General features: G+C 43.9%; 1 protein-coding gene across 3 annotated transcripts in view; it reads left to right on the top strand.

Moving 5' to 3' along the window:
* Positions 1-975: 975 nt before the first annotated feature.
* The window catches only part of TIAM1 (TIAM Rac1 associated GEF 1), a 241,741-nt gene continuing 217,405 nt past the window's right edge, over positions 976-25,311 (top strand). For 2 of the 3 annotated variants that reach the window (XM_069946252.1, XM_069946254.1), the window contains exon 1: positions 976-1,087. The gene's annotated coding sequence lies outside the window, so the exon portion shown is untranslated. Of the gene's footprint in view, positions 1,088-1,991; positions 2,010-25,311 lie in introns of those variants that run through there. The other variant, XM_069946253.1, reaches the window with a different exon arrangement.

Genomic DNA, 25,311 nt, shown 5'->3' with positions numbered 1-25,311 from the left:
CTACACAAGCGTATTGGGGTATCATACATAGTAGCTGAGGGCAAAGGCCGAGTCACTACTGCCAACTTGCTAGGTTCGTGTCACTCAGTGCCCACAGGATAGCTCAGGCGGATGTTAATTCCCGTCGATACAGGACTCTCTTTTAACGGTCCCAGCTTAGTACCTAATAGTCCTAATAGGTTACTTAGTCTGTAGCCTGCAGACTTCCCAAAATTACAAGTACTACAAGTCACTGCTCTTCTAATGGGAACACTATGCAGAGAATATTTAGAGGGAAAAAAAAAAAAAAATATATATATATATATTATTTTTTTTTCACAAACTCCACCCCTGGTCAAGCCACGCCCCCGTATGCCACAGCTAAGTGTCAGATACAAAAGTCCAGTGTTGTCTCCTATATCACCAGAGGGGCAGTGCCATGCCCAATGTTATCACTGGGTGCCAGTTCCCTGTGAGGTCAGCAGTGTCACATCCAGTATAATCATACACAGTCCATCATGTGTGCCGGCCCTGTGTTATGTTATTGGCGCCCATCAGCATCATCCTCCATCACTGCACAAGCAGCTTCTCCTCAGCAGCGCCGACACCACGTGCTCTATGTACACACAACCTCACGTCCTGACTGACAGCCCCAATGGGCGGATCCAACCCTTCCAGCCATCCAATCACTATCTAGTAACACGCAGCGCGCAAAAGGCTGCCAAGGCAACTGGCAATGTGATTGGCTACAGCCCTTACCTCCCACCTGTCTGTCTTCCCCAGACATCCCGCCCCTCTGCTTCTACGTCACCTCACGTCTGCTTATTTTGTCCCTAGCTTCTTTGTGCAGAAATAACCCCGCCCCTCTGCCTGTCATTGGACGCTTAGAAATAGGACTGACAGCGCGTCGACCAATGAGACTCCAAGCTGTTATCCCGCCTTCCTCAGCCCCGCCCCGTTCTCTTGCTCCTGCGGTGACAGTGTATGAGCCGCGGCAGTGGCTGGCGGAGCCGGCAGGGGAGAGGGAGTTGTGTGCTGTGTGCTGGATAGAGACGAAAGCAGCCGGGGAAGGGATGCAGCGAGCCCGCCAGGAAGCACCTGGCTGCAGGTAAATGATGCTGGAACCGCCTTATAGCAGGAGGATGGTTGTATTGTCAGCGTATTAGATGGCAGACGTGACTGTCCTATACTGGTGTGCGGGGATATGGGGAGCTGCCTGGATGCTAGAGGATAGAATGGTGGTATATGTTATATGCTTGGATAGTGCTGCCATATTGTGAGTGATATTATGTATGCTATGCAGAAACATTGGTGCACAGGCATTATATATATATATATATAATATATGCAATATGGCACCAATGTCTATGGATATAATATATGCAATAACCTTGGTGCACAGGCATATTATATATATATATATATATATATATATATATATATATATATATATATATATATATATATATGCAGTATGGCACCAATGTTTATGGATATAATATATGCAATAACCTTGGTGCACAGGCATATTATATATATATATATATATATATATATATATATATATGCAGTATGGCACCAATGTTTATGGATATAATATATGCAATAACCTCGGTGCACAGGCATTATATATATATATATATATATATATATATGCAGTATGGCACCAATGTTTATGGATATAATAGGTGCATTACCATTGGTGCCATGTTGCAAGCATCTCTGCATATACCGTATACATACACAGCTGCCTGCAGCATAGCACGTCTCTATATGTCAGTATCCCTATGCGCTATATATACATATGCATCACCCGTATTCATGGCAGTAGCTGCTGCCCCCCTCTCCCTCTGTCCTTGCTTGGCCTCATCCTCCTCTTGTAGCAGTGTACCCCATTGCAGTCATCTCCAGATCCCCTATCAGCCGCCTGATGTCAGTGAATGGCCTGGACCGGTGCATTGCCTGCAGGAGAAGGAGTCCGCAGCCTGCAGCTCCCTTACGTTATACGATGTGATGGTTGTATACAGGAGGTGAGGGCTCTGGCCTCCTGGACGCAGCAGGGGATGTCCTGTCCATCCTTCCCTATGGCTGGATGATGTACATAGACCGGGATATGACCGCACTCCCCTCCTCCAGTGTTATAAATCCCTCCGGGGCTTTTATTCCTAGTGACCTTAATAAGAGAAGGTCGGGAGGATGGAGGCGGTGTGGATTTTAGGGCTAGTATCCCTTTAAATGTGCCTTTACTATGTGTATATATTATGTCCCCTACCTGTTATTACAGATGGGTTATGTTGGACTGTGCACAGGTTACTGTAACCATAGTCTTACATTCGGTTTAGATTGGATCCTGTACGTTGTCTCTTAAAGGAATTCTCCATCATTTGTACCGGTGTTTTATTGTCTTTTTATTTGTTAATAAAGTTTGAGGATTTGATTCAGGTGCGGAGATCTTGGTCCTGTTATGAAGGGTTCATGTAGACTGGATGGCTGTGAATGGGGAGGAGGAGGAGGGGTTTGTTTACATGCAGGATTGATTACGTACTAGGGTGCGTTGTTTACATGGGGTAGGTATGGCTTGGAGGGGGTATCCTTGCCTGCGACATGTGGACAGGACATGTTCAGGACTGCTTCTTCTCTCTCTTGTCTCTGATGTAGGGATGGGTGACATCTGCAGGGTTTGTTTACGTTCTTATTTAGAGATTGATTGGTCATGTCTGTTTTGTTTGGCCAGGACCTGTATAGAGTGGTGCCTGTGATTGCCAGGGCAGGATTGATTGATCATGCCTTATGAGTAGAGATGAGCGAATCGCAGATGTAAATGAAGGGAAGCGCTTTATTTGATCTGCACCCCGCTCATCAAGCCGCCTGCCTGTCAGCGCTGCTCCGCTCCCTGCCACTCGGGGAAAATCTGGATACAATCCTGGGAAACAAGGAGAAGTTTCCCAGGATTGGATCCAGCTTTCCCGGCAACCTGGAGTGGAGCAGCGCTTAATTAAATCTGCGATTCACTCCTCTCTACTTATGAGTCATAAGCGCTCTATACAGATTCAAGACAAAAAGCAGGCACGACCAATCAATCCTGCACTAACAGTCATAAGTTATGATTGATTGGTCATGCCTGTTTTGTGCGACCAGGACCTGTATAGAGTGCCTATGATTGTGAGGGCAGGATTGATTGGTCATGTCTGCTTTTTGTCTGCAGAGTGCTTATGAATTATTAGGCGTGACCAGTCAATCCTGCCCTCCCAGTCATAGGCACTCTATACAGGGCCTGGCCATGCAAACCAGGCATAACCAATCAACCCTGCACTAACAGCCATAACTAATGACTATTAGTGCAGGATTGATTAGTCATGCCTACTTTGTGTGGCCAGGACCTGTTTAAAGTGCCTAAGGTTGTTATATTCGAATTTAAGCGATAATCTTCCCGTGTGTATGCAGGCAACAAATAAAATGACCAACAAAAATTTGTTTGTGTGCGTATGTCACATTTTTTCAGCTAACCATAAAATTGTTAATCGTTCGCAAATCTGTCGCTCTATGTACATATCATGTGTGTGTATATATATACATATATATATCGCATAATTGGGATCAGAACTGAGGACTATAGTTCAGTCTATTGAGTTCCTGTCTTTCTCTTGTCGGCACGTGCAGTTGTGTGTGGGCGGACATACGTGTGAATCTATTCCTCATATGGGGGGAATTCGAGTTTCTATGGACATTATGTCTTTGCTCTCGACAACCAAGGAGATTCTAGATCTTGTTTAAAGAAAAAAAAAAGTGATGACCTTTGTTAGTAACTGTGACTTTTTTTCAGGAGAGTGTGTGTACAGGTTTTACAAACACCTGGCTCCTTTCCAGTCTGCAGGACATGTCCGCTATTGTAGCCGAGTACTGTTGAAGAGAATGACGCTTAGTTGCAATACTGCACTCGACCTGAGAAAAACAGTGGCGCTGTTTTTAGAAGAAATCTGTCATGTTTTTTTTAATTCTGTGCGATCCTATTGTTGCCGTCTTGTGGAACCTTTGTTGCTTTTCCTCTTCTGCATTACTGGGCATTATTTTGGGTATATATATATATAATTTATATATTTTTTTTTTTTTTTAGATTAGAGCTGCTGACTAATGTGCCCCATAGCTGATCAGGGCCATTCATCACCGTGTCTCCTTTGCTCGAATTGCTTAGATTCGCTGTATCCGATCCCTTGCTGTGATACAAAGAGGGTCATTCTTGTGTATCATCGGTGTCTGTGCTGCTGTTTTGTGTCCTGCTCTCGCTGTACTCTGTGTTCTAGGTCATTTCCCGGGCTGAGGGTGAAGAGGTTGTTTGGAAATGTACGATACGTTACATTAGGGCGATGGATGCCAGGCGGGCACGTGACTGTGGTCATCAGAGCGAACGCTGAGGGTCTGACATCCCGTACTGGTAGTGAGAGGTGACTTACTGTGCGCTGTAGTCAGTGGGGAAAACCTGCATCAGACCCGCAGTGAGCGAATCTGCCACAATCTGCAGATTTCTTAAAATCTCATTCACATTGCAGGTATTGTTCTGCTTTAAAGCTTTTCTGCATGCAGACCTATAAGTTATCGAACACTGGTGCACATAGTATATAGTGGAGTCTTTTTTTTTTTTTTGTTTGTTTGTTTTGCTGCAGATTTTGGTTTCAACCACGTTTCATGAAGATTAAGTTCTCTTTATTTCTGCAGAACAGTAGATTTATTTGTGGGTTTATTTTCCCGTATACATTTATACAATGTGTATTTTAGGGAGAATCCACGAGTAATATGTCACCCATGCCGCATCCCATTGATTTCACTGGCTAGTGTGCGTTTTTTAACAACTTTTTTAAAGATAAAAAAAGGGACGTTATACCGTACACAACCTGAGGACAGGGGTGGTGCTGTTTTTGCAAGAAAGTAGCTGTGCTTTTTCTAAGCCTTGATAAGCCCCTTAATTATGTCTCTCATGTCTTATCCAGGAGTATTAGTAGTAGTAGTAAAAATACTAAAAAAAACTAAAACAAACTAGAACCCCAAAACACAACATTGAAATAAAAAAATCATTAACATACAAGTGTCATTTTCGGGAAATAATCATAGAATGTGACCACAACCTGCAAAGAGAAGATCCGGAACTGTAACTGTACCTCCAGCTACTGTGTGCCATGCCGAATACTGCTGTCTTTGTGCCCAATTCTTCAGGTGCCCGGGTGGGAGTTCTGTGCCGCCGGCAGGTGGACGTAGTAATAATAATAGTGATGTGATATGATGAATAAAGCAGTCACTGTCTCATCTGGTGAGGGTGGGGGTCTTTCTTCGTTACGGAGCGTAATTGCTTAATTATTAGCAGATGTTCTTTTGTTGTGATAATTTTTATTTTGTTTGTTGATATAACTGCTGGAAATCCTGTCTACACATATGTTTTCTGTATGGCACATTTGGGGCGCTTCGGTATAAGGACTCATTCACACTTTAGGAAAATCTGTCAGTTTTTCTTATCTGGATTTCCTGTCCCATAGGGTTGCGTTGAACATTGACCCTTCAGGATTTTTCCTGATGGGTGTATGTTCAGAAAAATAGGTCACAATATTATAGATTATATATTATTTTCATCAGGATTTCCTGCATGGATGCCCCCATAGAAGTCTATGGGAGCTCAGGAATTCCTGAATACACTCCTGATGATTTCTGGATTCAAAAAAATGTTACTGTGAGTAAATCCTGATGGTTTCCTGAAGCTTCTTAAAGGCCATTTGATCAGGATCTCCTTACAGTAAAAACTGACACGGACATGTGAAGGGGGGATAAATGATGTGTAATATGTGTCTGTATCTATCGCCCTGTTTGGGCATTGACTTCTGTAGTTTCCCGGTCCATGAATGAAATATACTGAAATAATGAAATACAACTGTATGGTCTCCATTTCCTGCTTTAGAATAAAAATAAATAATAATTGAGCCTATATCTAAAGAAAAAAAAGTGAAAAAATAAATAAAATTTTTCACTCATGCCCAGGTATTGGCTGCCAGTCAGTGATTGACAGCCATCTGTGTATTATTGTGCTTATAAAGATAGTTGTCAGTCTCTGAGCAGGGCCGCCCACTTGACTACCTAGCATAGAATGGGCGTAGATTTACATAGAGAAATGACAAGTTATCCTGGAATGTTTCCCACACATCTGTATATCAATCTGCTCAGCTCCTTCTGCTCTGTAACATTCAATGGGGCAGATATAATGGAACGTTGGGGAATGCTTTGAGGATTTTAATGCAGAATATGCTTGGATGAATTGAGACTTTACCAATAAGGAGAAACTGCAGGAGAAGCCTATAGTGCAGATTAGTGTGGTGGTGTTTATAAGGCTCAGGAGTCGGTGATGACCATTACGGCCATTGCCACATTGAAACCTGTTACTCAAAACTTCCGAGGAACTTGGCTTTCACAAGTAATTCTTAACGTTTATGGCATAATCTGATTTTTGGGAGATTTCGCAATAGAATTAAGTCACAGTATAGGAGGGTTCATGAAGCAGTGAGTCGGTATTGTTTCCCTGGTGTCATTGATGCCCCCTAGTGCCAGAGGTGGTAACTCACTGGGCCTGTATACCGCAGCTGCACACTACAGAATTAAACAAAGAATTTCAAGCAGAGCCCGCAGGGTGCGTTCCGCTTGAACTTCCGCCTGTCCTGTTGATTCAACGTCGACCCAAAGAATCGACTTGTTAATTCTTTGGGCGGATTGCGCATTGTGCTTGAGAAATCTTATTGAGTCAATGGGACAGGGGGAACTTCAAGCAGAACCCACCCTGCGGACTCTGCTTGAAATTCTTTGCTTAATTCTGTAGTGTGCACATACCCTAAAAAGAAATATAGAGAATAGAATCCAGAGTCCAGACAGTTAAACAATTGTAGTCAGTGGTGTCCGAATAGATAATGTAGTATGAGACGTTCATGGAATGGTTTGTGCCTCTTAAGGCCCTATGCCAAGGAACGATTCGGCCGTTACGGCTGATAATCGTCCCGTGGAATAGAAGGCAACGATCAGCCGACATCGTTCATGTCGGCTGATCGTTGCGTCGTTTGCCTTTCATACATGTTGAAACACAAACGACTCGTATAGCAACAATCTGCTGCCGTTGCTCCGTGGAATAGGAGCGGTGGCAGCAGACCGTTGCTGTATGCTATGGGCTGCCCGGACGATCTAGCTATCACCCGGGCAGCGGCACCCCCATCCCCCCCCCCCACGCATTCTCCCGCTCGCTGATAGTGCTCGTTTGCTCCTTTCAGTCGGCCTGTGGAATAGGGCCTTTAGTGCCCTATTACACGGAACGAGAATCGGCCGAATTGGCCCTACCCGGCTGATTATAATTTCTTGTAATAAACACAACGATCAGACGATGATAACGATCATCGGCTGATCGTTGATATAGGTTTGGACCTGTAATTGTCGGCCATCGACCGCGCACCGCTACGTGTAATAGCGGTGCGCTGCTGACGATTTGCAAAGTGCATACATTACCTGCCCATGGTCCAGGGCTCCTCTTGTGGTCCGCTTCTACCCTGGTCCCGCACGCTGCAGCTTCAGAGCGGCCTGTCTTAAGGCCCTATTCCACGGAACGACAAAGGCGAAATCGTTATACTGTCATTCAAAATTGTTTTTCAGCATGTCGAAAAAAAGTCATTGGTCTTTGAAAGATAATTCGCTAATCGGTTCGTAAAATTAGAAATCTTTTAGTCGTTCGTAAAAAGGTTTAAAAAAAGTAGGTGTGTCGTATGGTCATGATCACCCCAGCGAACGTTTTAAACGACCATGTAGCGACCGCAAAATAATCGTTACACTACATATATCGTTCACGTTATGTGTTATCGTTCGCTAAAAAAAAACGTTTTAGTGATCGTTAACGAGCGGTCGTTGGAGCGAGTTTATGAACGATAATCGTTCCGTGGAATAGGGCTATTAGCTGCCGGCTTCTCAGCCAATCACTATCCGGCACCGCCGCGACAGGCAGACAGGCCGCTCTGAAACTGCAACACGCGGGACTCAGGGAGAAGCGGACCACAAGAGGAGCCCTGGACCATGAATAGGTAATGTGTGCAGTTTAAGCAAGGGCTTCAGGGACATTGGTAACGATGTCCATGCCACCCTTGTTAAACAATTATCAGTCGCTAATAGGCTCAGTAAACGAGCGCTAATCTAGCAGATCGGCGCTTGTTTACAGTTATTATCGGGCCCCCATCAGGCCATGTAATAGCACCCTTACAGATATCAGAGCTGTCTATGCACCTACGTCACATGTTCAGGGCAGATTTTGATTCTTTGAAAGCTACCAGGATGTGGTTGTTCACTTAGAACAGGTTCACTGTGATAGAATTGTCGTCACAACTAATGGCAGTGTCCTGCTGGGATCCAAGACACCCAAGCAATCCCTGGGTGAACTCGGTAAAAAAAAAAAAGGTTTCCCAGCAGGCCAACACAGAAGTTCGGAATTGCATTGTTAGTGCATGTGCACACTGCTTAAAAGTGACGGAAACTCAATCGTGTAATCCGTCGCTCGCGCCTGCTCACGGACAGCGGTGGGCACGCGCGTCTCTGCCCATGTCATAGACTCCATTCTATGCACGGGCGGATTCCTTCCTTCGTTCAAAGAATGAACTTGATCATTCTTTGGACGGAGGAAGGAATCCGCCCATGCATAGAATAGAGTATATGACACGGGCGGAGACGTGCGTGCCCACCGCTGTCCGCAAGCAGGCACGAGCGACTGATTACGCGACAGAATTTCCGTCACTTTTAAGCAGTGTGCACATACCCTCAAAGGGTGGGTTCACACTGAGGAATTCTCACGGATAAACTCTGCTCTCCGAGCGCACGGCCGCGCGCCTTTCCGCTGGTTCCATAGACACCATTCTATGGGCCTGCTGATTCCCCATTCCGCCAAAAGAAGTGACATGCCATGCGCTCGGACAGCCGACGGAATTCTCGGAGTTTATCCGCAAGAATTTCCTCAGTGTGAACCCTCCCATAGTGTAACTCCAGTGAAAACAAAAAAAAATAAATTTATATATCTACTGTTACCAGAAAGTTATATAGATTTGTATTTTATTTCTGTTTTAATCTCAAGTGTTCCAGTACTTATCAGCTGCTGTATGTCCTGCAGGAATTTGTGTATTCTTTCCAATCTGACTCATTGCGCTCTGCTGACACCTCTGTCCAGAACAGTTGCAAATCCCCATAAAAAACCTCTTCTGCTTTTGAGAGTTCATGACGGGGTCAGATCTGGAGACTCTTGTACATGGATTATCTGCAGATACTTGTAGGTGTTCTCAAGTTTTATTACTACATGAGGGTCCATGACCTGGGAATCCCCCTCTGTTAAAGGAATTATCCCTTTTCCTCATGGTGGGAGTCTGATAGGTGGGATTCCCGCCAATCACACAAATAGTGGTTAGTTTTTCACCAAGTAAATAAAGTAATTGAGAGCATGCTTGGCCACCTCTTCATTTTTAATGGGACTTGCAAACATAACAAAGTGCCCTTTAAAACGGAACTGACTAGAAGGGGAGCAAGACAAATAAGTGCAGTGCCCCAAATAAATATTCAGCTTCTTCCTTTATGACTGATGAAGCAGAAAACATAACAAAATGTCAGGAAATTTATTTAAAAAAAATCCTGTAAAACCTTGGCTGTGGCTGTAAATCTTATTATTTCTTGTTTGATTTCCGCATTGCCAGTGTTAAGCGTTTGACAGGTACCGTAATTTTACTTTATGATGGCTTAAGTGTCTCCTATTAAATAGTCTGCATTTTAACAGTCCTGAGTCCGAGGCTTCTAACAGCTTGTGAGAATGTGTTGGGTGGGGGGTCTAGACGCATGTCTGGGGTGGGGGGGGGGGTCATCTCTACATTTAGCTCCTGTCTGCGGAGGGGGCTGAGCCATCCATCACAATGTCTTGTGTTCTGCCTGTTCTGGTCAGATGCATACATTAGCCATGACCTCAATTCCCCTCCGTATAGCCATATGCGGCGTGCGATTCGCCGCCCGCTATCCGGTTACACTGCTACTTGACAAATTGTATTGTCCCTGTCTCCCTCATTCATTATGGATGACAATTTTCCATCCTCTCATTGCTGAGTAAATAGCAGGGTGGATCTTTTAATTGCCCTCTGTTATCTGCCACTTCTCCGCTCTCATGGAGAGCCCATTGAGCGTTCCCCGTGAGCAGAGTTGGTTTTGCGCGCCACTTCTCTTAATTCATTATATTGCTTATTTCCCCCCGAAGCCTTCTACGTTCAGCCATATTTCCTTTTTTGATTAAATTGCTTTAATGTGACTTGGGCTCTCTCTTCTTATTCTGCGCTCGTAATTTACTCCTTTGCTGCCGCCCATTACGCTTTGAGTGTGGAGCAGATTTATCCTTGTGGAACTACTAGTGAAGAGAGACGTATAGACTAAGGCGATGTCACACGTATGTAACATGGACGCAAGGCCTGGCCTGGCTAGAGGACTGATGACCCTGACTGACAGCATCGTAGATCACTATAATGGGTTTCTAGACTCGTGGACAGACTGGGAATTATTCTTTAGCATGAACGTCTTATTGGGTGAAGTCCTTGCATATGCTACTGTACAGTATAGTACTGAAAAATCAGACCAACAAAAAATAAAGTTTTTCCACCATAAAAAAATGGCATACCACTAAGATATGCCATAACTTACTAATAGTGTTGAGTGAACTTGTCAAACTGTTTGGGTTCGGCAACATTCTCCAAACCAGAACTTTGTCAATTGACTCTAGGCTGTTGGAGAACTTGGATGCCCACCTAGGGAGTTCTGGACAACATGGATACAGCCATAGGCCATTTCCTGGTGGCATCCGACTGGCGGGAGTCAAATGTTGACCGTTTGGGTTTGGAAAACATTGCTAAACCTAAACAGTTTGGCAAGTTCACTCAACTCTACTTAATCATTTTGGGATCCGACTGCTGGGGCCCCCACCAACCCAAAGTACCAGCGCCGCTGTCCATGGAAAATGTAAAACGAAGCTTGGTTCCATTGTTATGTGAATTGGTGGGAGATGGAATCCCAATGGTCTGATCCCGACGTGATGTATGCTATTTTAAGCCGTAACATTAATACAGCGTTGCCACTGCCAGCTTATCGTCTTCCCATAGTACATTCTAGGGCCATCTCCTCCCTAAGTGACTCACGGCCGTCCATGTGATGTAGTTATTCTATGACTACCACGTGATTTTAGGACTCCTATATCGCATCATAGGAAAGACTGCCAGCTGTATGGACCTCTGTTAATCCCTAATAGGGTTATATCCCTGTAATGCAGTAGGTGCAAGACCTGAGAAGGACAGAAGGGCGGCATCCCTAAGTGACTGGGTGACAGAGAACTTAGTCACATGGCACCTAACATGGTGGATAATGGTAATTGTCAAATAACTTCCTACTGGAATGTTCCTTTATAGACAGAGGAATGGTGTACATCAGGTGAAGCGGGGTGGGATCTTTGGTGTATTTGTTTACGTGAACACGTCGTTCCTATAAATGGAGTTTATGGAATTGCTAAACCTGTAGATCAACCTCTCTGAAAAGTTCACCGAAATGCGTAAACGGGTCAGCGATTTATCGGACCGCGGAGGAGGTTAGTGTGGGACGATCTCCACTATCCAGACATCCTGCTGCATTAGCCTTAGGGGACAGGAGAAGACTTTTGGCTGCTCACATATCGGAGCTTTGCTCCAATGTTTTGGCTGATGCTTCTTAGTGGCACACATCATAGATATACACTGGGAATCCTGCTGAAATGGTTGTCAGAGAGTTAAAAAAGACATAGCTGCTTTTATTTCTGAAGACAGCGCCACTCTTGTCAGTTTTTTTGTGGTATTTCAGCTCAGTTCCATAGAAATAATTGGAGTGGACATGTAATAATTGAAGTGGACATGTAATATCACACACAAACTTAGGACGAGAGTGGCGCTGTTTTTGGAAGAAACGGCTATGTCCCACCCCCCCAATCCTGGATAACCTCTCTAAACCTCCGACAGTCACTATGAGAAGAGTCTTTCTTTCTCCTTAATAGTCATTCATTACTGGGGTCTGTGGAGCATAAAATGGTAACAATTTATTAAATGCAGAGGGAACCAGGCGTTGAGGAATCAAGATGCGTAGCTAAGTATTAGGTGTTGATAACTACCTGGGGGCAGGTGGGAAATAGGGGGAAAGTGAGGGGGGCAAGGTATTACTACTGGGGAAAAAGTGCGCTTCCTGCTAACAAAGGACTGGGCTTGCGGGGGTGTAAAGATGGAGAGGTGCTGCTTGCACTGCCTCCACTGTGTGCATTGCCTTAGAAATATGGGAATATGCTGTAACTACTGGGGAGTAAAGGGAGCTGCCCTGTCTGCGGTTGTTGCCTTGCTAAGGAAGGAAAGATGGGAGGGTACTGTGGCTATTGGGGGGAGATGGACTGCTGCTGCTGCTTGGGTTGCCTACTAAGAAAAGCCTGGGCTTATGGCCTTGTTGTGGTAATATGGGGAGCTGCTATGACTAGTGGGGACATGCTGTGACTACTGGGACGGAAAGCCGGCTGCTCTGTCTGCTAAGGGAGGGCTGGAGTTGTTGCTTTGTTGTGGTAGAATGTGGAGTCACTGTTGGGGATGTAAGGGAGGCATGCTGTCCTTTATGGAGTCTAGAGATGAGCGATTCTCGAGCTCGCTGGGGTCTCTCAACCTGAGCGTGCGTGGTTACTGGTTGCTGAAGAAGTTGGCTGCAACCCTAGGGGCTACATCTAACTTCTGCTGCCACCGGTAGTCAAATAGCGCATACTCAAGATTCACTTATCTCTACTGGAGACTAAACTCCTTTTTGTGCCAGTGACCTCAGCTAGCCTACTGACCCCTGGAGATCCTGAACATGCCCAGTGATAGTGGAACTGACAGTATGGTGGGGAAGAGGTTTGTATCTTTGTGTATAACTAGGAGACGTCTTCCCTGTCCTACCTAGTAGAGTTCCTTTGTTATCCATCTTCTCCTCCGTCTGTATGACCCCCATCCTGTTCTATACAGCGACACGCGCCGGGTTATTAGTTTGCTCTTGCAGACTTTGACTCCTCTTGATGTCTCTACATAAAGGTGAATAATGTAATTTATTTAATCCCTTTTTATTCCCTGTAGACCTTGGATCGGGGAAGTGGGGGTTGGCGTCGTGCGGAGGAGACGTGGATTGTGACATTTTATATCAATAAATGCTGGTGACACCTGTGTTCAGACAATGGCTCCCCGCCGGATGAATAAACATCACTGTCTTTATTGCTTATTATACCTATTACTGCCGGTCTTAGACACACTCGGCTTCTTATCTCATACGACGAAGGAAAAAACTTCTGTCATTTGGCTGCTTTCATGTAGGGATAATTTCCTTTTTTTTTCTTTAACCTTTTCACATTTTTGGGTAATTTTTTTTTGCTATGCTGTTTACGGTGTCAATGTTTCTATGTTCTTTGTTGGAGTAGAGGGATTAAACCTTCTATATACAAATCTGTTTTCTGCTCATGCATCGGCATTTAATCTAACATATATATCCGGAGCAGAAATCTTACTGGGTGTCTTCTTTGAGGCTTAGCTACTTCTGTTATTTAAAGGTTTGTTCAGGGGTTGTTCCGTAGTGGGTGCACATGGTTGTGGATTCCCATTTACAGCTTAGTCTGTGCCCTATCCAACATGTGAGTGGTGCCTTACGAATATTCAGAACTTTTGTTCTTGAAGGGTTCCTTCTACTTTTGATGAAAAATTAGAATTTTCATGGAAGGCTTAAGAACTTATTTACAAAGTTTACCATACACATGAGATAGCTGTCAGCTGACAACTCATTTGACCGACGGCTGCCTTTCCCGACCCCTGATACTTATGAATGCAGAGCTTGGCCGATTGTTAGTGTTGACAATGGAGAAAGTAGGGGTTAGCTTTTACCAGACACACCTGGTGGTGGCTTATCTCACTGAGAATAAAAGGTTTATGTGGTTGAAATCCAACATGCTTGATTTGTCCTCTATATTAGATGGTCAGCCGTTCCTCCAACACCTGTCTAATCTGTATGGTGAGCGAATGTAGCACTATACCTAATTACATTTTTTTTATACCACTTGGTCATCGCCAGCGCTTAGATCCTGGTTGCTTGGTCCATTTTCCGAACCACCACCCGGTTTTTACCGTCTGCGCTGGTTTCTCCATCTGCAATTAAGGCTGCTCGGTTCACTAGAGGTGGGCCTAGTGCCCCCATTTCACAGATATCCCTTCCCCTCAATGACTTGGCCTGACTTGATTGTGTAAGAGGTGCGTCACCAAGGGGATATTGTTGCACTGGGGGCGCTGGGCCTGGCTCTCCAGTGCACCAAGAAGCCCTGATTGCAGATTGTAAAACCAGCACAGTTATCAGGGACAGGGTAATGGATTGAAAAAATGGGCTGCGCCACCAGGATCTACACGCCGGTGCTGACCAAGTGATATAAAATGTTCTTTTCATTAGGCATAGTGGTACATTCCCTTTAAAGGATTTGCCCAGGGTTATAAAACATGGCTGCCGAGTTACATAAAACAGCATCACACCTGTGCTCAGGTTGTGTGTGATATTGCAGCTCAGCCTTATTCACATTAATAGAATGAAGCTGGACGGTTGTGTCAATACTATTACGGGAAGAGAAAATATTTTTCTTCTAACACTAATAATCCCTTTACGGCTGAATATATGGCAGATGTGACAGTTATCTGTAGTTTTCCCATTCCATGTACATGCTACAGAATCCATCCCATTTAGATAAATGGAACTGATCTCCATTTCTAAAATTGTGCATCTCTCTCTACATCTCAGTACAGCCACTGCCTCACTTGTGCATCTCCATGGTAACAGACTACAAACTATGTAGTCAGACCCGGCAGTCTCTTCCTGAACTATTTATTCCTTATTGTCCCCTTCATACATTTATAAGATAGGGGGACGTCTAAAAGGCATATAACTGCAGAATCCGACTACACAGCGCTGGAAACAGAAATCACATAGAGGGAATTGTTGATGAGTCATTTAACATCTTCCAGCCTTGTCTGATCTGTTCTCCCATGTCATATGGATTTAGATATTTGGTGGTCGTATTCCCTGAAAGGTTGATACGTCTGTATTTGTTGGGAAGATCAGAGGAATTCCTCCTCAGCATTACTCTGCAGGAGACGCCGATGTGCCGTACACATCAAACATGTCAGGCTGCACACCTAGGAGAGCCCGCCGCCGCTCTGCCCTGTAATCATGGCGTTCAGCTTCCCGCCACCAGCCTTTGATGTGACTACAGAGGAGAGGTACTGCTGAGTCTGCGTTTTATATGTTTTGTTGTGGGCAATTTTCATGTGTTTATCACTTAATGTTTTATTCTGTTTGTTTAGTGTTATCAATAAAGTCTATTAACCGTATTATAAAAAGCTCTTCAGTTGCATGTTTTCCCATTGTGGCCATAATCTCCACTTGTTGTCCATGGGTACGAATGGGCTGTAAACCTGCACAGCTGATGTTTTGTTATGTTGTGTCAGTATAGAAAGGAGTGCTCAGTGTGGAGCTATTTTGGTTGTGCAACTAAAAATTGCCAAGTTGCTCTCTATTGCAGATTAGTTACCTAAAAGGGTCAGGTTGTTCCCCACAAGTGCTCGCAACCTGATAGTTGCAGGGAATCCATTTTGGATGGATTTTCTGTGACTGTCAGATTTTGGTTGTGGCCACTTCCGTGTCAAAATATGACACCATTTATTTTTTTACCTTAGCTGTGCGGCACCCTGAATTATGTGGTGTCATTGTGGTGCCCAAATTCTGTTCGGTCCCATTTCTTCCAACCCCTCGATGCCTGAAGTCAAATTTCTTCTGACCGCTCTTTCCTCAGGGCTTTTGAAGACTGGAAATCGGTGTCTTCAATTTATCTGAGAGCGCTCTCGTAGAGATGCATTAAAGGCTCTGACTTCCAGCTTCCTTAGATGCAGGACAGCCAGAGAAAAGGTCATATGTGGGTGGCCATGGGGTCTGAATGGCGCTGTAGCACTGGAATGAGACTGCGGGAAGTGATCATCACGGCTATGTGTATGTGACAGCCTGCAGCCAATAAAAAGGCTGTGTTACATGCTGAAAACAAGGACCGATCTTCTAGATCAGTGCTTGGTTACAGAGCCTATTTCACGGCTTGGTGATTGTGTGGCCAGGGCTGCATGAACAATCCCTAGATTGCTTGTGCAGCCAAGAGTAGATACATTTTTTGACGACTTATTGTTGAGCGATCAGCCGATGATCACGGGCCCTATTTCATGGAGTGATATCTTCCTGATATGCCAGGTAATCGGCCTATAGCTATGTTCACGTGCTATAAAATTGGACGGTCGTGCACACATTGTATTGAATAACGGCTGTAATTGAGTACGACTGTCTATTGTTTACCACCTGCTTTTGAAAAATCCGGTTTCTTTTTGAACTGTTCTATTTTTTTTCGCTCAAAATCCCGACTGTGTTTTGGTATTTAACAGTAAGTGTTATCAGCCAATCATTCAGACGACATGGCGTGACTATTAGGGGAGAAATGGGGGGAGGGGGGGGGGTCGGTCATCTTCTGCTGCATGGATTGTCTAGACTGCTACATTGTAACGAATCCATCAGCCGTATCCTATTTATTGTCACATAGGTCTATATCAGGCTGTAGCAGCTGCGCTTCCCCTTCAATGTTTATGCCACATTGTTGCCGTTTTTATTAGAGAATTGGAATCCGGAAAAATTAGATTGCCTACATAGGCATGTAATCCAAACATATAGCTGCCGTGCTGTGAGATAAACCAATTCTTGCGGGATCCCGCAGGCCGCTTCTTCAGGCTGTGGAGTCAGATGCTCCTACAGTAACGTGATCAATATCTGTGACTGCGCCCCATCTGCCACATTGTTCTCGTACATCTGACAATCTCGGAGCACTCCATCATCACAGTAATCAGCATTATTATCCAATATCAGCCGCAATCACACCACGCTTGTTGAACGGTATCAAAGGGCCCCCAGCTGTTAACCGCTTCTGCACACGGACCCCACATCTACAGTACTAACAGAAATTCTGCACAAAAACACCACGTCTACAATCTGGGCAAATAATGGTTTGACATTTTGTATATTTGTGTTTAAAAGCTTTTAAAATTCATCTTTTCAATCCTTTTAACTGATGAATTTCTTAAAGGGGTTATTCAAGATTACAAAAGCATAGCTGCTTGCTTCCAAAAACAGTGCCGCCCTTCTCCTTAGGGTACGTGCACACTACGGAAAAAACGTTGCCGATTCCGCAGCTCGCACCCGCTCGTGGATTCCGTAGTGTGCACGTACCCTTAGTTTGTGTGCAGTATTACAACTTGTCTTCTCTTCAATGGAACTGAGCCACAATACCACACCCAAACTGAGGACAAAAGTGGCGCTGTTTCTAGAAGAAAACAGATATTCTTTTCCAATCCTGGATAATCCCTTTAATATGTAATTTTTGCTTAGATTTCTTGATATAAAGCTGCATGCCCCCTGTATAGATTTCCATCTGGAACATTTGTGCCATAGTCGATGAGCTCACATTTATGTTGAGATCAAGGGATTTGAGGCCCTCTCTGGCTAGACTTATATGGTAGCTGTAACCCGATTCCTCAGTGAGCTGATCAAGATGGACTTTTACCTGTTTCTCAGAGTGAATGATGGGTTTATTGGAAGAAGAGAGCTTTTCATGCAATAAAAAGGACAACTTTTCTTATTTTGTATTTTTGTTAAGGGGGCTATCCAGGCTTTGAAAAACATTGTTGCTTTCTCCCAGAAACAGCACCAGTCTTATCCTTAGTTTTAGTGTGGTTTTACAGCTTGGTTCTAAAATGAAAGTAGCTGAATTGCAATACCGCACACAACCTGGGACAGGAGGGGCATTGTTTATCTAATCTCGGATGAACCCCTTTGAGTAAACTGTTGTTGAAAGGGCTGTGACCATTTACACCACTTTTTGTCACCACTAGGGGGAGCTCACTGTATACAGTTAATGCATTTAACTCAATAAAACTGTATGCAGTAAGCTTCTCCAAGTGATGGCAGAGAAGGACAATTTGGAGCTCCGTATCAGTAAAAGTGGTTGCTTTTGAGCAGTGGTGTAATGGGAGTTGTAGTTTGAAAACTGTTGTGAACTGAAGACTTGTGAGACAACACAGATTCATAATGTAAAACATCTGGGTTATTATCTGTAGGTTATGCAATGCTTTGCTGAGCTCTGAGGACCTCCTAGGTGGTGGTGCGAGTCTTTACTGGAGTTGCCGGCTAGTTCAGCCTTTCGACACCTTTCCTGTGACTTGGAAAGAAACGTAACTCCTGGCTGCGACCGCAATGTTTGCTTTAACTGGAGTAGAAGCAGACACCTCATTCATGCTCTTGTGTTACAGAGCGAGGGCGTCTTCTAGGTCTGTGGCCGTGTACACTTGGTGTAACGCAGTTCATAGCAGAAGATCTCTGTGCTGAGACATCCAGAGAGAAGAGCCTGCTGTACTGCACGAGAGCATTGTCTCTGTTACTAGAATTACAGAAGGTTTAGTGAATCACTCCATAAAAATTGATCAAGAATAATGATGCCTGAAAGGTGCTGAAGCTGCTGTATGTCCTGCAGGAAGTTGTGTATTCTTTCCAGTCTGACTGTCAGGAACTGTCCAGGGCAGGAGAGGTTTTCTATGGGGCTTTGCTACTGCTCTGGACAGTTCCTGACATGGACAGAGGTGGCAGCAGAGAGCACTGTGTGAGACTGGAAATAATACACCACTCCCTGCAGGACATACAGCAGCTGAGAAGTACTCCAGCCAATTCTTGAGATTTTTAAATAGAAGTAAGTTACAAATCTTTAACTTTCTGAAACCAATTGATTTGGGGAAAAAATAAATAAATAATAATAATAAAATATATATAATATAATATATATATATATATATATATATATATATATATATATATATATATATAAATTTTTTTTTTTTTTTTTTTTTTTTTTTTTTGGGTAGAGTGCCCATTGAAGGCAATAGGCCCGTTGTGAACACATTAGACTGTACGCCTTCCCCCCCCCAGTGAACAGCCTAATATATAGCTAAGACATGAGTATTGTAGTGTATACAATATATGTCGACTACTTGGTAGACTGTGGTGGGATGTGATGTGGTTATGTGAAGTCTTGAGACACCGAGTGGTAATATACATATTTATCTATCTATGAAAGTTAAGTTTTGCTTCTAAAAACCAAACATGCAAAACCATCTAGACAACCAAAAAAAAAAAAAATGAAAGTCCATTGATCTGCTTTTTGACCTCAATTTTCACTTAATCCCTACATCAGATGTTCCTATTGACTTGATTGTTTTGGAAAGACAGGCGGACAATATTAAAGACCCCCTGCTGTGGTTCACTGTAATTACTAGTACCCGAGAGAGAAGGGAAATCCAGACGTTTGCCTAAGGTCATAATAACCCAATGCTTTATTTATTCTGGGATTTGTGGGGCCATGGCTGGGCCTCTTCACATCACACGGGCCTGTGCATTAATGGTGGGAGTGCGGCCATGAAATAATCATATGCGCCTGCTCTCAAGGTGAACTGACCTCCACGTTAATGCGGCCGTGCTTTTAGGCTTTGTCCATGAGGTTTGTTCCCTATTTAGAAACCTGTTTCCTAATACTTTCTCATGGCTCAGATTTATAATTTGGCTATTTATGCTGCATATGTGCGATCATATGATATGATTTTTTTTTTTTCTTTTTTTCATTTTACTTTTAAAGTTTACCCTGATGTTTCCTTTCAGGACAGAAGTTTTCTAAGTACTTAATTAGCGGGCACGGCGATCGGACCGTGCTCGCTAATAGCTGTGATCCCGGGCTACATGCGGCACCCGGGATCGCGGCAGTTCAGAGGGGGGGTCGCTGTGCGACCCCCCCCTCTGAACTCCAATAGCGGCACGAGGACGTTCAGTAATGTCCTGGTGATTGGCTGAGCAGTCTGAGAGCTCAGTCAGGCAGCACCGAAGCTGCTGCTGTGTGTGGGACCGGGATGAAGATGGAGTGGAGGAGAAGCCCTGCTAGGTAATATATGCTGCTTGAATCATCACGTCGCCCGTCGCGCTCCGCTATTCCACGCAGCGATGCGTGGTGGGTGACCGATGATTTTATGTTTGGGCCTAAATCAACGATCAGCTGATGACATGATCATCGGCTGATCGTTTTCTCTATTCCACGGAGCGATAATCGGCCGAATCAGCCCGATTATCACTCCGTGGAATAGGCCCCTGGTTGCTTTTGCAGGATCATGATCACACAGGGGAGCCACTTCAACCTGTTTGTAGAACTACTTTCTTTAAAGTTTTTTCTATATACAGAGCTAGTTATGTTGGTTAATGGTTACTATAGTAGGGTAATCCGTCACTCTTGAATAATTTCTTTATAGGGGACGGTGTAATGAAGTCACTGACATTACCTGGAGAGACCTCAGCTCTCTGAAAGAACACACTTATGGGTGTGACCATGTCACCCTGACAGGTGCTGTACACAATAAGTTAAAGGGAACCCCACCCTGCCCTATTGTGGATATACCATAAAGGCTACTACCTTATGTTTTCAGTAGATACAAATGGTAATATGAAAGGTAAAATATTAACAACACTCAAAACTTTATAACAGTATAATAAAAAAATCTGACTGCTGATTGTCTCCATAAAGTTTGCTGAAGTTAGTCTGTCAACCTTTAGCTCTGCTCACTTTCCTTGTTTTGTCGACATCATGAACTACTTCCCCATAACCTGTAGGAGTACCACCCCATCATTTTAAATACTTTTCCATTTTTGCTCTTTGCAGATGGTCATATTATTGCTAGTAGTATTTTGGGTCAGGCACAACACAGTGGCCAATGTTTGGTAGGGGCCTTACATTGTATGAATTAGACTGTTATGGTTCCTCGTGTAATTTTATATATTTTTTAGCTACTTTGCCCTACTGTCTGCATGCTGCATCTGGTTGGTTATATCCTCATTCCTTCCCTATCATTGTCCCAGGAGATTTACTATCTGTTTAAACAGTTAAGTCTAGTGATGGCGGTCATTGTCTGTTTTGTTGTTATCGTTAATATTGAAATAGGGAAAAGCCTTGTTTGCATAAGACAACAGGGGCCGTTGGCAGATGGTCTAACGTATGGGATTTTTGTTCTTTCATTGTATGTTTAGACACACACCTGTATTGGTATTGCTATAAGAGTAGCTGCGGCTAAGAGGGCGGAGGTGACAAGCAGTACCGGAAAAGGTAGTATTCTGCTGCCGGAGATTTTTTACCTTCCCGAACTGCAATATATCTAAACTATGGACAACTTTGGTGTCACCACCCTTAACCACCCCTGTCACTAGTCACAACTTTCCACTCATTGATGGGACGTTTCAGAAGACAGGCACATCAACCGGCGTTTTCCATATGCCTATAACAACCAAGTGCCTCAGACTGGACTCTTGACAGTGTTTCGGTAACTTGTATGTAAAACTGGATCCCTTTGAAACTAGCTTTTATAATACATAAGTGATACGTTTTAAAGATCTATATCATTAATAAGATTTGATCATAGATGATTAACTTTATGGTTGACCTTAGTCTCCAGTGGATTTTTTGGACACAGCAGTAGAACCCAACATTCTACAGTACATACGGGATGACTTTGTCCGACATGTATAATATTGTACCCGGAGTTGCTGAATCACACGTTAGTCATAACCTTCAAATGCCCCCTGGTTCAGATTGTTACATTGCCGCCGTGCTGAGTAATTCTTGGCTGAAATAAGGGTCGGAAGGTTGGCGGCTACGTAATTGAAACAGATGGCCTTATAGATCACCCTTAAGGGCCTGCCGGTCACTTCCCCAGATAAATTAGCACTATTGGCCGGGAACAAGTGGAGTAATTTAGTCTCACTTTATTCTGCCTCCTTTTTATAGATGATTAAAATGTATCTGTGTGTGTGTGTTCTGGCGCTGAAGGAAAACCAATCAGATGAGACACGTTCTCATATTTCATCCTTTTGTTCCCAGGGTGAAGCTGTGGCAAAAAAAAAAAAATCACTATGTAGTGAATACCGACTAAACCAGAAAAAAATTATACATTAGAAACGTTTGAAAGGAATGTCTGAATATTATATGACCATATTATTTTATGCTTTTAAAGGGCAATTCCATGTGTGTGAATGCGGTCCACTTTCATGTATGTTTATGACATTTATGACAGATAATTTTAAAATTAACCCTTTCTGTGGTGCTTTTCTAGAATGCACATCATTCAGTGGTCCGGATGGCCCTGCTGCTCTGGGAGGCCCAGACGGCCCTTCTGTCTTGATCCATATAACTTAATGGCAATGACCAACAATGACTTTTTTTGAGATGCTGTTGGTCTTAATGGGTCTGGCACTTTGATGGAGAGCTGTAGTTTATTTTGTAGGCCACTGCTGGAGGCTTTGGTTTCCAAGTGGCAAAAATGTCTCTATGTTCTGTAGGCTGTGGTAGTGGCCTACCAGACAAGACTTAGAATAGGTCCCCATCAGCACGGCAGCACTGATTGGCTGATGGGGAACGACGGGAGCCTCACACGCAGACGCAGCGCCGAGCAGGTAATGTATGCTTTGGGCGCAGGCTGCGGGGGTGTGTGTTAAAGGGCTGGGTTACATACTGTCAGCGGAATGAAAATTCCCCTTCTGGTATGTAACCCCATTCAACTTCACTGTACCTGGATTCACAGCAGATTTTGCTGCAAACTCGCAGTGTTAAATCCGCTGCGAATCCCCTACGTGTGAAGGCACCCTAAAAGTTGTTTGTTAGGACGATAACTGCATCCTCTGCCAAACTGACCCCAGGACAGATCTTGGAATAAAAGAACCTATCCAAAGGTACAAGCAGTTTGGGGGGTCAGATTGTGGGTACAGAGTCCCTTTAAACAGGTCATTCAACAGGGAGCTGCTATTGTCTTCTCTATCTGCCCTTGTCACATGTCGCTGCAATGCTGTATAGATCACTTTACGGCAGCCTCCTCTTATCACCACAGAAAGAACAGGAATTCTCAGCTTAGTTTAAGCCCCAGTGGTGAGAATGAAAACTGCAAGATTTCAGGATTATTTTTTAATATATAGATCGTAAAATTAAAAAAAAAAAATGTTTTAATATAGAAACTGTATTTAAACAATAGGACTTTTTCTGATGACACATTCCCTTTATTACAGATGGTGAAAGCCTTGAATATGTGTTCTCTTTTAATCAACCCCAAACAAAGACAATGAGGCCGGTGTGGCAGTAAACTCTCAGCAGGTCTGGCTTCCAAAGGATCAGGTGTAGTCACTTTATTTGGTGCCCTGCTGAAGCATAGCATTACATGGTGGCCTTCTAAGTGAATGGTGTTACATGGGATGGATGGATTGCCGGGGCTGTAAGGAAATACCTTGTGCATGGACTGTAAAGTCTCTTTTCATGCTAGCAGCCCCAGTAATTTGAATGTGATTTATTCCTTCAGTTTCAATCTAATGGGAATAAAAGCGTGACAGCAATGTTACTGCAGTCAAAAGATGCCCTCTACTTTAGGCTGTGTTCACACATTGTGGTCTTGGCATGTTTTTTTGTGCTGTCTTGTGCAACACAAATTTTTTTGGAGGTGCTTTCTCATGTAACACTGACTGTGGCATAACCGCAATGTATGAACACAACTCTAAAACTATAATTCCCCCTTTAATGAATAACTAAAGACTATAAACAGGCTGAGCAAATAAATAGCATTCAGTGGGAGCGCTAATTACCATAGCGATGATCCTTCAGAGCTGTAATTACACTGGAGACCTACACACTCCACCATTGTGCAGTAAGAAATCCCGTTAGAAGAGCCCTGATGTATTTATGGATAGTTCCAGAATGAGTGAATTATCTACTTCAGCGCACAATCGTGTCCTTTCACCGACCACGGGTGCATTAATGTGTTTAATGCTTGCCTCTATAGTGAACAGAAGGTTGTGCGGGATAGAAATGCTAGTGAAGGGGAACAGGCTGCTGAGTAGAGATGAGCGAACTTGGAGCATGCTCGAGTCGATCCGAACCCGAACTTACGGCATTTCATTAGCGGTGGCTGCTGAAGTTGGATAAAGCCTTAAGGCTATGTGGAAAACATGGATATAGTCATTGGCTGTATCCATGTTTTCCAGACAACCTTAGAGCTTTATCCAAGTTCAGCAGCCCCAGCTAATCAAATGCCGAACAACCTGGTTCGGATCGACTCAAACCCGAACCCGGTTCGCTCATCTCTACTGCTGAGAGTATAGGGATCCTCCTAGAATATAAGAGATGTACTTAGTCATTGTAGTGCTGGAGTTTCAGACTCGCAGCCCTAAAGCTGTTGCAAAACCACAATTTCCATCTTGCCTGGACATGTTGGGATTAGTAGTTTTGCAACAGGTGAAGGGAAGCGAGTTTGATAACAATTTGATATCAAGTCCTTTGTACCTTATTTGTTTATGGAAACATGATGTGTCATCTACATGCCCGCTGACGCCATACCCAGTTCTACATGCAACAGTCAAGACTTTGCAGGCTATACTTAAGTGTCTCCCCCCTTCTTCTTCTCCCTCCCCTATGATGCCCTTGGCTCAGGTCCCGACGTACACTTCTTAATACAAAATTGCACTTTCCACACTTTTGCTAATTTAGAATCCCTGATTCCTCCCAAAACTAGCGCACAATTGACAAATAGCATAGCCTTGGCGGGCTTCGCTTTGGGGCTGTAAATTTGCGGCTACTTATCTTACCTCTCCTGCCCCCACACTGGCTAGACAAATTAATTTACTCCAGCCCTCCGCCTAGCAAACTTCTATCAAAGATATATGCGGCTTTGTTACACCCCCTCTCGTTTACAAGCCTTCATATATTCCATAGTGGGAGAAAGACCTGGATACCACTTTCTCTCTGCAGGATTTGACCACCTCCACATCGGCAACTAAGGCTTTGTTCACACGGAGCAAAACTAGCAGAATTCCGCGCTGCAGAATCTCCTCAGCCTCTGTGTCATAATGCACGGGAGCCTCCTTTCTCTGTGCTGAAGAATGGACATGTTCATTCTTCAGTGTGGAGAGAGGAGGCGCGCAAGCCTCTCAGACTCTCATTATGACACTGAGGCTGGCTGGATTCCGCTGTGTAGAATTCCGCAGCGGAATTTTGCCAGTTTTGTTCCTTGTGAATGGAGCCTAATAGGTTGTCATTGTGAATCCTGA

The sequence above is a fragment of the Dendropsophus ebraccatus genome, chromosome 11 (genome assembly GCF_027789765.1).
Source record: "Dendropsophus ebraccatus isolate aDenEbr1 chromosome 11, aDenEbr1.pat, whole genome shotgun sequence".
Classification (NCBI taxonomy): Eukaryota; Metazoa; Chordata; class Amphibia; order Anura; family Hylidae; genus Dendropsophus; species Dendropsophus ebraccatus.
This window is presented reverse-complemented; position numbering and strand designations above follow the sequence as displayed.